We start from the raw sequence: 18220 nt of genomic DNA, 5'->3' as shown, positions 1-18220 counted from the left end.
AGGCTTTCAGGAGTGCTTTACTAGGAGAAAAGTCAAGGCAAAAACCTACTAGAATTTTGGAGATTTTTATGAGCAATAGTGGGCTGTAGTGTAATATCTAATGAGTTGTTGCTATATATCTGATGACAACAACTTCTGTCTCAAGTACGGCTGACATGAACAGTATATGAAGAATGACCATTCAATAAATTACTACAAAAAGCTGATAGAGAATATGTCACATTGGAGTTAACTACTGTGACATGCATAGCAGTGACAAATACTAGCATCACAGTAGAAGGTGACAAACACACATTGGAGTTTTGGAGGAGCTGATGCCGAATTATGCTACCGCATCTTACTGATAATCACTGGATATCTCAATGGGAAGAATTGTCATATGGTTATAGAACTTTACATTATGGATGGACTCTGATAAGAGAATGCAGTTGTGTCAGTCACCCAACCTACAACAGCTGCTGCCGGTGATATCTGCTAGTACCACAGATGGTTCAGCACCTGTTCTACAAAGTACACAAAGCCATGTGAGTACCCAAATGGCAAGGACAGTCTGAATTAGATGCCACAGACTGTGGCACTTGCAAATGGTGTGGCCAATGTAAGAAGAAACATACTGCAGCAACGCACAGATGGACACACGACAAAGGTAATGCCCATGATGGCATGCTTGCTGCTTTTCTGACAAGTTGCAACATGAGATCATATTGGTTGCACTTGATTGGTAAGATTTCAGGCTTAAGATGTTTAATAGACACTGGTTCAGAGATCAGCACCATTTCAGTCATGGGCATAGTTAAGACGACAATGCAGGAGCCCTTACTGTTATTAGCTGTGAACAACTCCAGCATCAAAATGCATAGGTGCAATAATATGGTGATAGACATTGATTCTTCTATTCCATATAGCTGATGTTTTGTGGTGGCAGACATTATGCAACCCATATTAGGTGCTGATTTTCTAACACACTTTGCACTAGCTGTAGACTTGACAAATGCCTGCCTTACAAGAGGGACCCAATGTGACAGGGTAAATGTAATTAAGAGAGGTTCTGCGGACAATGCAATAGGTGTAGTTAATGATGCAAGTAAACAGTACGTCCCACATACATCGATGCAGCCAAGCAGTGTTAAGTACAATACAGTGCATTATGTATGCATGACCCCAGGTCTGCGGGTTTCACGAAAATAGCTCCAGAATGATTGGCTGAGACTATGGCAATATTTGAGGATATGCTCCATGCTAGTGTTACACAAAGGTCAGACAGCCCATGGTCATCCCAATTACACCTAGAATGCAGAAAGGATGGCACATAGCACCCTTTTGGTGATTACCATAGGCTAAACATGAGTACAGTCCCAGAGAAGTACCCGTTATATACTATCCAAGAATGTACCTATTCTCTGGTGGATGCCCAAGTTTTCTCAGTGTCAGATTGTTGGAAAGCTTACAATCAGATCCCAGTGCCACATACCAATGTTGCAAAGTCAGCAGTTATTACACCTTTCAGCCTGTCTGAGTTTTTGTTTATGCTATCTGGCCTTAAAAATGCAGCCCAAAGCTGGCAGAGATTCATTGAGAAAGTGTTACAGGGCTTGCCATTTTGCTTTACATATTTAGACAACATATTAATATATTCAGCTGATGTATAACTTCATGAAAAGCATATACATGAAGTGCAGCAGAGGTTATGTAACTATGGAGTGGTTCTAAATGAAGGCGAGTGCAGCATGCACAAAAGTGAGGTAACTTTCTTAGGCCACAAAGTCTTGGCCAGTGGGATCTGATGATTTGCCTGAAAAGATTGCCACATTGCATATTCTACAAAAGCCAATTATCTATAAGAAACTTAGATGATTTTTAGGCATGGTAAATTTTTATTGCCATCATTTGTTGGTAACAGCTGCCACCCAGGTACCAATAGCAGATGCGCTTGCAGGTAAGAATATCAAGGACAAGTGAATATTACATTGGACACCAGAAACAAGTATTGCTTTCAGCAAATTACAAGCCAGCCTTGAAGAGGCAGTGTTACTTGCCCATCCTGTCCTGTGTGCACCATTGAATATTGTGGCAGATGCCAGACAGGTCACGATTGGAGCAGCACTACACAAAGAAGTGAATTGACATTGGCAGCCTTTGAGTTTTTTTCCTCCATAGAAGCTACAGTACAGACAGACCAAATGGAGTGCTTGTGATAGGGAGTTACTGGCAGTATATGAGAGTGTGAAACATGTTTGCCCTTACATTGAAGCCTGACCAGTGGCTGTTTTCACACATGATAAACCTACTATGTCAGCCTTCCACAACATCAGTGACAAATGTTCCCTATGGCAGTTCTGACACATCATGTTCATCAGCCAGTTCACTATGGATGTGCAGAGAACATAGTCACTGATTAATTTTCGTGAGTGTGCAGCTTAGTCAGCATCTTAAATTATGAAGTCCACACCACAGCACAAGAGAGAGATCAAGGGTTGGAGAAATTACTAACAGATTTGCATACAGGATTGCAACTGGAGCAAATAGAAGTGCCAGGAAGCAAGATCAAAATATGGTGCAACTTATCACAACAGAGGCCACGGCCCTACATTATGCAGCAAGTCCGCAAAGTGACTTTTGACAGTATCCATAGCTTAGCAACTCCAGAGGCAAACACCACTGTCAAGTTGCTAAATGAGTGGTTTGTGTGGCCATCGATTAAAAAGGATGCCAGCAATCTGAATCACTTGTGCTTTCAATGCCAGCATTGTAATGTAGGACGACATGTTTGTGCAGAGGTCGGAAATTTTGCAGGTTCACTGGCAAAGTTTGGTCATGTTCACCTCAACATAGTGGGTCCACTTCCACCCTCATAGGGTTATAAACACTCGCTTACAGCAGTGGATAGATGCACACAATGGGCAGTGGTTATACCAGTGGCAGATGTAGCAGCCGAGACAATAGCAAAGGACATTTTGGATGCCCTCTGCATATTACAACAGATCAGGGCTGACAGTTCAGATCTAATCTGTTCAATGAACTGGACAAGTCAAATTCAAGTACACTTACATCACAGGTGCTCTGCACTTTAAAGGGGGAGCTGTGTGGAACAAGAGACCAACCAGTGAAGTGAGTTGTTTATTCTTTGAAAGAATAACTGATCTTCTGAGTTGGATGTTTATTCTTTGTTTTGCTTTAGAACTGTTCCATCCAACTGTAAGCTAACTAAATAAATGTCTTGAAGGATATGTGAGTTTGATTTCTGACCTAAAAGCTTTTATGTAACAAAAAATTTCTATATATTAAAAACAAAGATTCCATGACTTACCAAACGGGAAAGCGCTGGTAGATAGGCACAATAAAAAACACACAAACACACACACAAAATTTCAAGCTTTTGCAACCGCCGGTTGCTTCATCAGGAAAGAGGGAAGGAGAGGGAAAGATGAAAGGATGTGGGTTTTAAGGGAGAGGGTAAGGAGTCATTCCAATCCCGGGAGCGGAAAGACTTACCTTAGGGGGAAAAAAGGACAGGTATACACTCGCAAACACACACACATATCCATCCACACATATACAGACACAAGCAGACATATTTAAAGACAAAGAGTTTGGGCAGAGGTGTCAGTCGAGGCGGAAGTGCAGAGGCAAAGATGTTGTTGAATGACAGGTGAGGTATGAGTGGCGGCAACTTGAAATTAGCGGAGATTGAGGCCTGCTGGATAACAGGAAGAGAGGATATATTGAAGGGCAAGTTCCCATCTCTGGAGTTCGGATAGGTTGGTGTTAGTGGGAAGTATCCAGATAACCCGGACGGTGTAACACTGTGCCAAGTTGTGCTGGCTGTGCACCAAGGCATGTTTAGCCACAGGGTGACCTCATTACCAACAAACACTGTCTGCCTGTGTCCATTCATGCGAATGGACAGTTTGTTGCTCACCATTCTCACATAGAAAGCGTCACAGAGTAGGCAGGTCAGTTGGTAAATCATGTGGGTGCTTTCACACGTGGCTCTGCCTTTGATCGTGTACACCTTCCGGGTTACAGGACTGGAGTAGGTGGTGGTGGGAGGGTGCATGGGACGGTTACAAGGGTAGGAGCCAGAGGGTAGAGAAAGTGGTTTGGATATTTCATAGGGATGAACCAAGAGGTTATGAAGGTTAGGTGGACGGCGGAAGGACACTCTTGGTGGAGTGGGGAGGATTTCATGAAGGATGGATCTCATTTCGGGCCAGGATTTGAGGAAGTCGTATCCCTGCTGGAGAGCCACATTCAGAGTCTGATCCAGTCCCGGGAAGTATCCTGTCACAAGTCAGGCACTTTTGGGGTTCTTCTGTGAGAGGTTCTGGGTTTGAGGGGATGAGGAAGTGGCTCTGGTTATTTGCTTCTGTACCATGTCGGGAGGGTAGTTGCAGGATGCGAAAGCTGTTTTCAGGTTGTTGGTGTAATGGTTCAGGGATTCAGGACTGGAGAAGATTCATTTGCCACAAAGGTCTAGGCTGTAGGAAAGGGACCGTTTGATATGGAATGGGTGGCAGCTGTCATAATGGAGGTACTGTTGCTTGTTGGTGGGTTTGATGTGGACGGATGTGTGAAGCTGGCCATTGGACAGATATTGCCTCTCAATCTTTCTTGAAAAACGCCACAGCCGAAGCCCAGGCTATCCGTGATCTGAAAGCTGACCGATCCATCATCATTCTTCTGGCTGACAAGGGTTCCACGACCGTGGTACTTGATCATCGGTAGTATGTGGCTGAGGGACTGCGTCAGCTTTCAGACAACACTACAAACAAAGTTTGCCAAGGTAATCCCATTCCTGATGTCCAGGTGGAGCTTCAAGGAATCCTCAGAACCTTAGGCCCCCTACAAAACCTTTCACCCGACTCCATCAACCTCCTGACCCCACAGACACCTCGCACCCCTACCTTCTACCTACTTCCTAAAATTCACAAACCCAAATATCCCGGCCGCCCCATTGTAGCTGGTTACCAAGCCCCCACAGAACGTATCTCTGCCTACGTAGATCGACACCTTCGACCCATTACATGCAGTCTCCCATCCTTCATCAAAGACACCAACCACTTTCTCGAATGCCTGGCATCCTTACCCAGTCTGTTACCCCTGGAAACCATCCTTGTAACCATTGATGCCACTTCCCTATACACAAATATCCCGCACGTCCAGGGCCTCGCTGCAATGGAGCACTTCCTTTCACGCCGATCACCTGCCACCCTACCTAAAACCTCTTTCCTCATCACCTTAGCCAGCTTCATCCTGACTCACAACTTCTTCACTTTTGAAGGCCAGACATACCAACAATTAAAGGGAACAGCCATGGGTACCAGGCTGGCCCCCTCGTATGCCAACCTATTTATGGGTCACTTAGAGGAAGCCTTCTTGGTTACCCAAGCCTGCCAACCCAAAGTTTGGTACAGATTTATTGATGACATCTTCATGATCTGGACTCACAGTGAAGAAGAACTCCAGAATTTCCTCTCCAACCTCAACTCCTTTGGTTCCATCAGATTCACCTGGTCCTACCCCAAATCCCATGCCACTTTCCTTGATGTTAACCTCCATCTGTCCAATGGCCAGCTTCACACATCTGTCCACATCGAACCCACCAACAAGCAACAGTACCTCCATTATGACAGCTGCCACCCATTCCATATCAAACGGTCCCTTCCCTACAGCCTAGGCCTTCGTGGCAAACGAATCTGCTCCAGTCCTGAATCCCTGAACCATTACACCAACAACCTGAAAACTTCTTTCGCATCCCACATTTACCCTCCCAACCTGGTACAGAAGCAAATAACCAGAGCCACTTCCTCATCCCCTCAAACCCAGAACCTCTCACAGAAGAACCCCAAAAGTGCCCAACTTGTGACAGGATACTTCCCGGGACTGGATCAGACTCTGAATGTGGCTCTCCAGCAGGGATACATCATCATCATCATCATCATCATCATCATTTAAGACTGATTCTGCCTTTCAGCGTTCAGTCTGGAGCATAGCCCCCCTTATACAGTTCCTCCATGATCCCCTATTCAGTGCTAACATTGGTGCCTCTTCTGATGTTAAACCTATTACTTCAAAATCATTCTTAACCGAATCCAGGTACCTTCTCCTTGGTCTGTCCCAACTCCTCCTACCCTCTACAGCTGAATCCATGAGTCTCTTGGGTAACCTTGCTTCTCCCATGCGTGTAACATGACCCCACCATCTAAGCCTGTTTACCCTGACTGCTACATCTATAGAGTTCATTCCCAGTTTTTCTTTGATTTCCTCATTGTGGACACCCTCCTGCCATTGTTCCCATCTACTAGTACCTGCAATCATCCTAGCTACTTTCATATCCGTAACCTCAACCTTGTTGATAAGGTAACCTGAATCCACCCAGCTTTCGTTCCCATACAACAAAGTTGGTCGAAAGATTGAACGGTGCACAGATAACTTAGTCTTGGTACTGACTTCCTTCTTGCAGAAGAGAGTAGATCGTAGCTGAGTGCTCACTGCATTAGCTTTGCTACACCTCGCTTCCAGTTCTTTCACTATGTTACCGTCCTGTGAGAATATGCATCCTAAGTACTTGACACCGTCCACCTGTTCTAACTTTGTTCCTCCTATTTGGCACTCAATCCATTTATATTTCTTTCCCACTGACATTACTTTCGTTTTGGAGATGCTAATCTTCATACCATAGTCCTTACATTTCTGATCTAGCTCTGAAATATTACTTTGCAAACTTTCAATCGAATCTGCCATCACAACTAAGTCATCCGCATATGCAAGACTGCTTATTTTGTGTTCACATATCTTAATCTCACCCAGACAGTCTATTGTTTTCAACATATGATCCATAAATAATATGAACAACAGTGGAGACAGGTTGCAGCCTTGTCTTACCCCTGAAACTACTCTGAACCATGAACTCAATTTACCGTCAACTCTAACTGCTGCCTGACTATCCATGTAAAGACCTTTAATTGCTTGCAAAAGTTTGCCTCCTATTCCATAATCTTGTAGAACAGACAATAACTTCCTCCTAGGAACCCGGTCATATGCCTTTTCTAGATCTATAAAGCATAGATACAATTCCCTGTTCCACTCATAACACTTCTCCATTATTTGCCGTAAGCTAAAGATGTGGTCCTGACAACCTCTAAGAGGCCTAAACCCACACTGATTTTCATCCAATTGGTCCTCAACTAATACTCGCACTTTCCTTTCAACAATACCTGAGAAGATTTTACCCACAACGCTGATTAAGGAGATACCTCTGTAGTTGTTACAATCTTTTCTGTTCCCATGTTTAAAGATTGGTGTGAATACTGCTTTTGTCCAGTCTGATGGAACCTGTCCCGACTCCAGGGCCATTTCAATTATCTTGTGTAGCCATTTAAGACCTGACATTCCACTGTATTTGATGAGTTCCGACTTAATTTCATCCACCCCAGCCGCTTTATTGCACTGCAATCTATTGACCATTTTTTCCACTTCCTCAAATGTGATCCTATTTCCATCATCATTCCTATCCCATTCTACCTCGAAATCTGAAACATTACTGATCGCATTTTCACCTACATTGAGCAACTCTTCAAAATATTCCCTCCATCTGCCCAAGGCATCCACAGGATTCACCAGCAGTTTTCCTGACCAGTCCAAAATACTTGTCATTTCCTTCTTACCTCCCTTTCGAAGACTGCTAATTACACTCCAGAATGGTTTTCCAGCAGCTTGACCCATAGTCTCCAACCTGTTTCCAAAGTCTTCCCACGATTTCTTCTTGGATGCTGCAATTATCTGTTTGGCTTTGTTTCTTTCTTCAACATAACTTTCTCTGTCTACCTGGGTTCTGGTATGTAGCCATTTTTGATACGCCTTCTTTTTCCTTTTACAGGCTGCCTTGACTGTATCATTCCACCAAGCTGTTTGCTTCATCCTACTTTTACACACTACTGTTCCAAGACATTCTTTAGCCACTTCTAGTACTGTGTCCCTGTACCTTGTCCATTCCTTTTCCAATGACTGTAATTGACTACATTCAACTAACTGGTACCTTTCTGAGATCGCTGTTATGTACTTGTGCCTGATTTCCTTATCCTGAAGTTTCTCCACTCTTATCCTCCTACATGTGGACCTGACCTCCTGCACTTTCGGCCTCACAATCCCAATTTCACTGCAGATTAAATAATGATCAGTGTCATCAAAGAATCCCCTGAATACACATGTGTCCCTCACAGCCTTCCTGAATTCCTGATCTGTTATTATATAGTCAATGACAGATCTGGTTCCCCTGCCTTCCCAAGTATACCGGTGAATGTTCTTATGTTTAAAAAAGGAGTTTGTGATTACTAAGCCCATACTGGCACAGAAATCCAAGAGTTGTTTCCCGTTCCTGTTAGCCTCCATATCCTCTCCAAATTTACCCATAACCTTTTCATACCCTTCTGTTCGATTTCCAATCCTGGCGTTAAAATCACCCATGAGCAGAACACTGTCCTTGTCCTTTACTCTAACAACTACATCACTGAGTGCCTCATAAAAACTATCCATCTTATCTTGATCTGTCCCTTCACAATGCGAATATACTGACACAATCCTAATTTTCTTGCTAGACACTGTCAAATCTATCCACATCAGTCGTTCATTTACATACCTTATTGCAACTACGCTGGGTTCCATTTCTTTCCTGATGTAAAGCCCTACACCCCATTGTGCTATTCCTGCTTTGACTCCTGACAGGTAGACCTTGTATTCTCCCACTTCCTCTTCTTTCTCACCCCTTACCCGAATGTCACTAACAGCTAAAACATCCAGCCCCATCTTACTTGTAGCCTCTGCCAGTTCTACCTTCTTCCCAGAGTGGACCCCATTGATATTAATAGCTCCCCATCTCATTACCATTTGTTTGCCAAGTCGTATCTTAGGAGTCCCTGGTTTGTCAGTTAGAGGTGGGACTTCATCACCTCCAAAGGTCCGAGGCATTTTGCTCTGATTGTTGCCAGCATCATATTTAAAGTACCAGGGAAGCAGGTTGCTAGCCTTACTTGCCCCGAGTCCCATTGGGTTTTACCCCTAACGACTGAGGGACTAACCGGTGGATTTGGTAGTCTTTGCCGTATGAGCACAAAGGTGACCACGACTCAGGATACGTCCGAGATGCCCAGCCTTATTCCAAAGAAACTGGTATCCCGACTGTCGGGACCACTTACTTGGCCACTCATACGTTGCCCGTGGTTCATGAACTAGGACATGACTACAGGAACCCACACCATGAACGACGACTTCCTCAAATCCTGGCCCAAAATGAGATCCACCCTTCATGAAATCCTCCCCACTCCACCAAGAGTGTCTTTCCGCCATCCACCTAACCTTCGTAACCTCTTGGTTCATCCCTATGAAATCTCCAAACCACCTTCCCTACCCTCTGGCTCCTACCCTTGTAACCACCCCCAGCGTAAAACCTGTCCCATGCACCCTCCCACCACCACCTACTCCAGTCCTGTAACACGGAAGGTGTACACGATCAAAGGCAGAGCCACGTGTGAAAGCACCCACATGATTTACCAACTGACCTGCCTACTCTGTGACGCTTTCTATGTGAGAATGATGAGCAACAAACTGTCCATTCCCATGAATGGACACAGGCAGACAGTGTTTGTTGGTAATGAGGTCACCCTGTGGCTAAACATGCCTTGGTGCACAGCCAGCACAACTTGGCACAGTGTTACACCGTCCGGGTTATCTGGATACTTCCCACTAACACCAACCTATCCGAACTCCAGAGATGGGAACTTGCCCTTCAATGTATCCTCTCTTCCCGTTATCCAGCAGGCCTCAATCTCCGCTACTTTCAAGTTGCCGCCACTCATACCTCACCTGTCATTCAACAACATCTTTGCCTCTGCACTTACGCCTCGACTGACATCTCTGCCGAAACTCTTTGTCTTTAAATATGTCTGCTTGTGTCTGTATATGTGTGGATGGATATGTGTGTGTGTGTGTGCGAGTGTATACCTGTCCTTTTTCCCCCTAAGGTAAGTCTTTCTGGCCCGGGATTGGAATGACTCCTTACCCTCTCCCTTAAAACCCACATCCTTTCATCTTTCCCTCTCCTTCCCTCTTTCCTGACGAAGCAACTGGGGATTGCGAAAGCTCGAAATTTTGTGTGTGTGTTTGTGTGTTTTTTATTGTGCCTATCTACCAGCACTTTCCCGTTTGGTAAGTCATGGAATCTTTATTTTTAATATATTTTTCCCATGTGGAATGTTTATTTCTATTTTATTTATATCAAAAAAATTCTATATTTTTTAAAACTGAATCTTTAAGCTAACAAATACTTTGTAGCTACTTTTATACCTAAACATATTTCATTGATCCTTTTATGTTTGTGATATGACAGAATGTGGAAGAAGTCAAAAATACATAAATACAAATTACGCAGAACTTATAACAAGGAAATATACAGTTAAATTACAAAAAAAGTTCCAGAGAAAATAAAAGTGTAACACTGGAACAACAGCAGAAGCAAAGTGAAAAATAGTCAACAAAGCATGCATAGTACAAGAATTAGCTGACACTGTACAACAGAAAGTAACAAACAAACAATAAAAATACATGGATAAAAATGTTTTATACGCCTCTGTTTAAAAATCTACTGCCTCAGTTGCAACTTGTGAAGGGACACCCTCCTCTAGCATTACTTTTCCTGAACAAAAGCAGTTGATACCAGAACTAATTTTCAAATTTTGAACAAGTCAATATTATCTCAACTGTTTATCTCAAAAATTTAATATAATTTTATACACGATATGGTATATTTCAAGCTTAAAACTATGAAACTGAATTGCTTTATTTTCCTTGTTACAACTGATATGTAATAGCTCTGTATGTACAGTTAAAAATATTTTTTATTAGAAACATTTGGAACATTTAAAATTTCTATTATTAATTACACAATTTGGTACTGTTTATTATGTTTATTTCTAGATTCATTTATAAATTAATAGAAATTCATTTGTCAAGAAAATTTGTAAACCCTTTAGAATATTACTACCACAGAGTGAAGAAGTAGTAGTGGGCACACCTCTGATGTGATTGGACATGTTTTTGTATTTTGGAAGAACGATGTAATTTCAGCTTTGTTAATGTTAAAATTCAAGAGACAGTGTGATACAGTAAAATGTGACACAAATAAACATAAAAAAATCTGTATAGGCACTCTTCAAATTTCCTTATGTCAATTGGAACATAAGAACCTAAAATGTAAAAATTTCAGCTTCACGAATCAAACCCCTAGACATGAAGAACTGGAGCTAGCTACGAGAGGAAAGATAAGTGAACAGTTTATTGTAAATCTTACTCCTCTTGAATTTTCTGAAATGACTTTACCATTACTGACAATAGTGACAAAAAAGGAGGGAGGGGTGGATTAGAAACTGCTGCATCACATTCTACGTGAGCATGACAACCAACAAGCTGCTTGTCTGTGTGAATGGTCACCCTCATACTGTACCCAAGTGACAGCTGGATCACACAGTTGATGAGTATGCCATCCAACACAATGTGCTACACTATAGTGACTGCTTCACAGTCTGTGCCACGTGGTTTCTTCCCACCAACACCATCTTCCCTGAACTGCACACATGCAAACTCTCCTGCAACATATCCTTTGTTCCCATAATCCCATAGCCTCACAGGTCCCTATTGTTACCTGTTTCTATTCCAATACTACACATGCCTTTTATCCCACCAACACACCTACAGAACTCTTTTCCATGCTCTGATTCTCTCCTCATCCCTTTATCCACCCAATGCAGTCTCCTGATGCGGCAACCAGCAGCTGTATCCTGTCTTCACCAAATCCATTCACGCTCCCACAAGCAGCACTAGCATCTTCCCCCACCTCCATCCTGATATCCCTTTCCTGCCCAGCCTCATGTTTCTTTCATATCCCCAATACCCACCCTAATGAGATTGTTGCTCACCTCAGATGCACTCCCAGCTGAGCCTTAGCATCTGTGGCTATGAGTATGCGAGTTGTGCTTGTGTGAATGTGTGTGATTTTTCTAGTTCTGATGAAGAACTTTGCCTGAAAGCAGTTGTTTTAATTGGGCCAGTCTGCATGGAGCATAGCACTCTATCCTTTCTGTATTGTTGTTATTCTATCCTAAACTTTCCATTGTTAGAAAGGAATGTCATTTATACAATGATGGAAAAAAATCATAACACCAAAAAATAATTATTGTAGAGTAATGAAATTTCAGGAATACATTTGTCTAGGTAACATATTTAAGAGATTAACATTGCAAGAAAACAAGTTAAAGTAAGTGTGAGATAAGTCATTGCAAATGTTAAATGCTGGTACATTAATAATCAGTCTTACTCACATTTATTATTATTATTATTATTATTATACTGCCAACTGGTTTCAACTCAACATAGGGGTCATCTGGGCGTTTACACCATTGGTTGACTGCTGGTGGTGTCACTCCTGTCTACATAATGGCAGGAAACTATTTTTGCATCTGGAGGAGAAAATTGGTGATGGAAATTTCATGAGATCTTGCTGCCTTTGTTTTAATAATTATGACCTCAGTGTGTGTATCATGTAAATGGTAGTCTCTCCATTATTCCATAATAATACAAAATGAGCTGCCCTCCTTTGCACTTTTTTGGTGTCCTCCATCAATCTTGTCTCATGCAAATCTCACACAGCACAGCAGTATTCCAGAAGAGGACAGACAAGTGTAGTATAGGCAATCTATTTACTAGATCTGTTACATTTTCTGAGTGTTCTGGCATTAAATCACAGTCGTTGGTTCAATTTCCTCACAACATTATCTGTATCATCATTCCAATTTAAGTTATATGTAATTGTAATCCCTAAGTATTTAGTCGAATTCACAACCTTTAGATTTACAATTTTAGGCAGTTACCCACTGGCCCTCTGATGTCATAATGGCAATCTTTCTTGAGAAACATTTTGTGATCCACATAGTCAAAAGCCTTAGAAAGATCACAAAATATGCCAATTGGCTTAATTTTTTTGTCTAGGTATTCCATTACATTGCTTGTGAAAGAAAATAGCTTCAGTTATAGACATTTTTTTTTGAAATGCAAACTGTCTTTCACTAATGATGTCAAAACTTTCAAGCTGCCTCACAATTCTGGAATAAGCACATTCTTGAGGACATTTGTGAATGTGGTCAGCAGAGAGATGTGGCAATATTTTGTCACTTTTGTTGAGTCTCCCATTTCACAGAGGGACTTCACTATGGCAAACTTCACTCTATCCAGAAAAACACCCTGAATCATAGAAGCCTCACATATGTTGGCCAATACTTTGCGTTACTGATCTGAGTTGGCATTTAGAAGTTTACTGAAAATACTATGTACTCAGATAAACCTTAGATTTTTAAAGAACCCTTTCTTTATACTTAATTTCTAGTTATGATGTGTACACAGGTTTAAGAAAATGGTGTTTCAGTATTTTCGTGCCACTTTATACGGAGACTTTGCAGGCTATATGCCCAGCTGCTCTTAAAAAATTATCACTGAAGACTTTTTAAATTTAAAATGTTGTAACTGATAATTGGATAATCCAGTCTTTATTGAATGTAAAATATGAATTAATTAATGCTGCCATTACATTTTTAAAACATAATATACAAAAATTAATATTTGTCTGTTGTTTTATCTTGTGTCCATTTCTATACCATTCACTTGATTATGATTGAACTACGATCCGTCACTGTGTGCATACCTGTGAAACTCTCTACAGCTGATGTGGAACCATAATTGCAGTTTGCAAATTCATTCTTAATTGAATACAGCTGTTGATCATCAGCACAGTGCCTCAGACACAGCACTGCACTATTTCATGCCACAGCAAGTCAATGATGAGAGAAATCAGTATCTCACCCTGGGAATCATGGCAATATAGTGCGAGCACAAGGGAGAGGAGACAACAGGACAAATGGAGATAAGAGCCACTCCTGGAAACATGCTTGGATAGCCAAAGTGGTTGCAGCAACCACTTGCAACAAGTGGGAAATCTAGATTTGAGTCCTGGTCCGGGATAAATTTTCATTTGCTCTAAAATGTTCTACAGCTCATGCAGAACCTCAAACACAATCAGTGAGTTCATTCTGATATGATTATGGTGTCCAATGCATTTCCTGTGAGTGGTTCAAGTCCTTCTGATCTGGTAGGAAACAAAGTGGCAATTTCTCAGGCAGGTAAAGAGTACTATTCTGATTATAAAAAAGTTAGTTATGGGATTCTTGAGGCTTCAGTACTGTGTCCATTCTTGTTATTTATTTCTATTAATGATGTACCATGCCCAGGGCTTAATTTTGGCCAGAACAGGATTTTGGCACCTCCAAGGGATTTTTTTTTTAACTCACTGGAACATGTCAGCACCAGAGATGTGTGTTTGTCTAGTGTACCAAAGACAAGTTCAACTTTGTTCCAAAGTTGTGATCAGTACATACTGGTAATTATTCAGGAAGTTAGAATTGTACATGAGCTCAAAGGGCCAGGAATATCTTCATCACCATTCATCACTGACTGCTTTACTGACTGATAAAGGACACCGTTTCACTGAGCAACTACAATCCAACTGTGTGAATGTTGTGGTTGGCAGCATCTGAAAACATGACTTCATAGTCACAGAGACTACTGACTTTTGCTGATATGTATCAGGCAGAACTAGGGAGCAAACTGACACTGATATGGGGACAGACAGTAGTACTTGTTATTTATATTAAATCTTGTGGTTTTTATTGTTTTCATTATAATAATTTATGTTTTAAATATCTGAATTTCAGAACAGTACTGTGTAAAAGATGATTTATCATTATAAGTTTTATAACAAGTTTTCAAAAATCAAAACTTGTGGTTTTTATGGCTGTGGGAGATACTGACCACAACAGTTTTCAACAGCAGATAATTTATTATTTGCTGATGATAACAACTTCTCTATGAAAGGAAAGAATGTTTATGAGTTACATCAAAAATTGACAAAACAGTAGAAGTAGCAGAAAAATGGTTGAAAGGTAATTGTCTGATCATTAATGATAAACTATATGGATGAACTTCAACTATATAAGAAACAAAACTATAAAAAAATGTAAAGGTTAAATTAGAGAATAGCCAAATTCAGCAAAAGAATCATATAACAATTTTACGATTATGAGTGAATAAACATCTAAAAAAAAAAAAAAATGCATAACACAAAGTTAATAAAGTGTTATTACATATTAAGAAAACTGAAAGATTGTTGCAATACTGAAACAGTGCTAAGTGCTTATTACACCTACATGCATGGTCCACTATGGTATGGTATGCTAGTCTGAGGAAATACCACTTTTGCAAAGCAGTCATTTAAACTTTGGAAGAAAGCTGTAAGATTAATAAAACATGTTGCTTACAGAGAATCATGTAGAGATATTTCTAAACAATTAAAAATTGTGACCCTGCCATAGACTCATCGAGAATTTTCAACTCCGAACAGTGAGATCCACCATTATCAAACAAGGAATATGATGTACACAAAAAACTCTATCAGGACAGTGTATTATCCAAAAGTTCTCTGATGCATTGACAGAGAAGATCAAAAGACTACCAAACATTAAAATATTTAAAAGAGAGCTAAAAGATAAACTGACCATCAACAGCCTTTACAGTTTTAATGAATATTTTGAATGTTGCTGTAGGTTCTGCCTTGTAATCTCTCCACATGGAAATTTATTATTGTCAGAGTGTTTCTAGATATAACTGAACTCTTTTTACTAATATATTCATGTCAATTAATAACATCTTTTGTGCCATATATGTGGATATGAAGTTGTATGCTATTATACCTATTTAACCACAGTATTTAACACTTACTAAAATCGAGCAAGATTTTTCAGTAAATTTTCAGGTGTATGTCTATTTTTCTATATGTGTGTACACAACATTTTATTTTATTATACCTGATTAAGTAGAATGTTGTTTATTTTACTACAGTCATTAAGATGTGTTGTTGAGAACGCTGCCATCCTACATGTAATATTACAACTCATATGTATGTATTTTTGTATGTCAATATAAATATGTAAAATCTGATACTTTCTTGTATTTTGACAAGTTCTATTTATGAATGTGATAAAATGAGCACTAAATAAATGAATAAAATCAATAAATGGTAGACACGTACATGAAAACTGAATCAGAATGTCTCCTCTTTATTTGATCAAATAAAAAAAAATCATTGCACTCAGAGGAGTACATTCATTTACTAACAGTGATTGCGAATGATGGAAACATCAGCAGCATTGGCAAAATGGTCATACTTCCAGAAAGAATTACTGGTAGTTTGTGACACATGAATGAATTCAAAGACACCATGACATATGTATGTTCATAAGGATGTCTCAACTTTTTCATCACACTCATACACAGTTGAGCATGGGATGAGATAATAGAGCTTAATTTGCTTGGTCAAACTTCATTTGATCAACACAATTTGACTGCAAGAATTTTCAAGCAAAAACACACAGAGCTGATGGATTCAATTGTAAATCATCACATTTATGGTGAAACCCAAAGCTGAATGTGTTTCACTGAATGGCAAAAAAAGAGATCGTATTCATGCACACTTTCTCATATGGCTCAAAACGAAAATACACTCAGCTCAAGTTGATAATGCACTGTTGCAGAAATACCATATTGTGAAGAAGATTGATTGCTCTCGGAAACTGTCATCAAAAATATGATGCATGGACCATACAATGCTATGAACTGATAATCACCATGCACAGCAGATAACAAATTTGCAAAAAGGTATCACAGAGCGTTCATTACTAAAACTCCCCTGATGATAATGGCAATCCTTGGTGCCATAAAGCAGATAATGGAGACTGCATAGCTACAATGAGAATGAAAAATGCTGATACTGAAATCAGCAACAAATGGATTGTGCCACATTTGCCTTTTTTTGTATAAAAAATAAAGTAGACGTCAAAATGAAATACTGCAGTTCCATTACACCGATAACGTACATATGGAAATGCACCAACTAGGGTAACGATATGGCAGTATTAAATGTTGAGAATATGTGTATGAATAAAGTTATTCTGTTTCAGACAGTTGAATATATCAACAGCGGTGAAGCTGTGTGGCACATTTTGAGTTTCCCAGTTTACAGTCAGCATCTCAATGTTGTTGATCTTAGTGTTTGTTGTGACTTGTCGATCTTTCAAAGTGCCGCCGCACAGTTATGCGCGTCCTCTACATGCGGGGCTGTCTGCCAGCCATGCAGCAGCAGTGCCACCTAAGCGGCCAGCCAGCCAGTGGCTGCTGGACTTGGACTCAGTTATGATTTGACTGTTAAAGTGTACACACGTCTTACTCTGTTTACTTGATCCGTGACTTTCATATATTGCGACTTCCTTGAAATATATTTGTTCAACTTGAAGTTATTACAATTGGCAAGGTGGATGGGATTTTTCTTTTCCATCGTTGACCCACGTGTTTCCATGGCTACTTTAGAGCAACTACTGCAAGGTCTCACAAATGTGATTCATGATTTTGTCGCGGCATCAAATGCGGGGCATCTCTCGTCATTGTCTCTACCTACTTTTCCTCCTTACGAGACGGCGGAAGACTGGTCTGATTACGAAAAACGTCTTTGACAGCACTTCTTGGCATTTCATGTCACGGATGAACAAACATGTAAGTCTCTGTTCCTTTCACGCATTTCATCTCAAATGTATAGGTTGTTGTCGCAATTGGCTCCTTTGAAAGATCCTGCATCTTTGTCCTTTGCTGAAATGTGCTCACTTCTGTCCATCTATTTTCAAAAGCAAATGCATGTGGTAGCCTCTTGTGTTGCCTTTTATTGTTGTCAAAAACAACCAAATCAATCCTATCGTGATTGCGCTGCTGAACTTCACGGCCTCAGTAGAAAGTGTCAATTTGTTACTGAAGTTCACAAAGAATCCTATGCCGATTCCATGGTACGGGATGCTATTATCCGATCGGCACCTGACAAAGAAGTTAGGCAACGTGCCCTTCAGTTGGTAAATCCGACTCTAGATGAAGTCCTATCCATCACTCAGTCTTTTGAAATTTCTCGCACTGCTGGAGTGCAAATAGAGGCATGGGGTGACGTTGGGAAAATACAACCTCTGTGCGATGTTGACGAAGCATGTGGCGTGTCCCCGCCAGCTGCCGTGGCCGTAGTATGCTC

At 40.7% G+C, this 18220-nt stretch overlaps 1 protein-coding gene across 1 annotated transcript in view; it reads right to left on the bottom strand.

Annotated features, from left to right (window-relative positions):
• Nucleotides 1-18220, bottom strand: part of LOC126175357 (cytochrome P450 4g15-like) — a 156412-nt gene that overhangs the window by 71274 nt on the left and 66918 nt on the right. The window lies entirely within an intron of this gene.

The sequence above is a fragment of the Schistocerca cancellata genome, chromosome 3, assembly GCF_023864275.1.
Source record: "Schistocerca cancellata isolate TAMUIC-IGC-003103 chromosome 3, iqSchCanc2.1, whole genome shotgun sequence".
Taxonomy (NCBI): domain Eukaryota; kingdom Metazoa; phylum Arthropoda; class Insecta; order Orthoptera; family Acrididae; genus Schistocerca; species Schistocerca cancellata.
The sequence above is the reverse complement of the archived record's forward strand: the minus strand, read 5'-3'. Positions and strand labels throughout refer to the sequence as shown.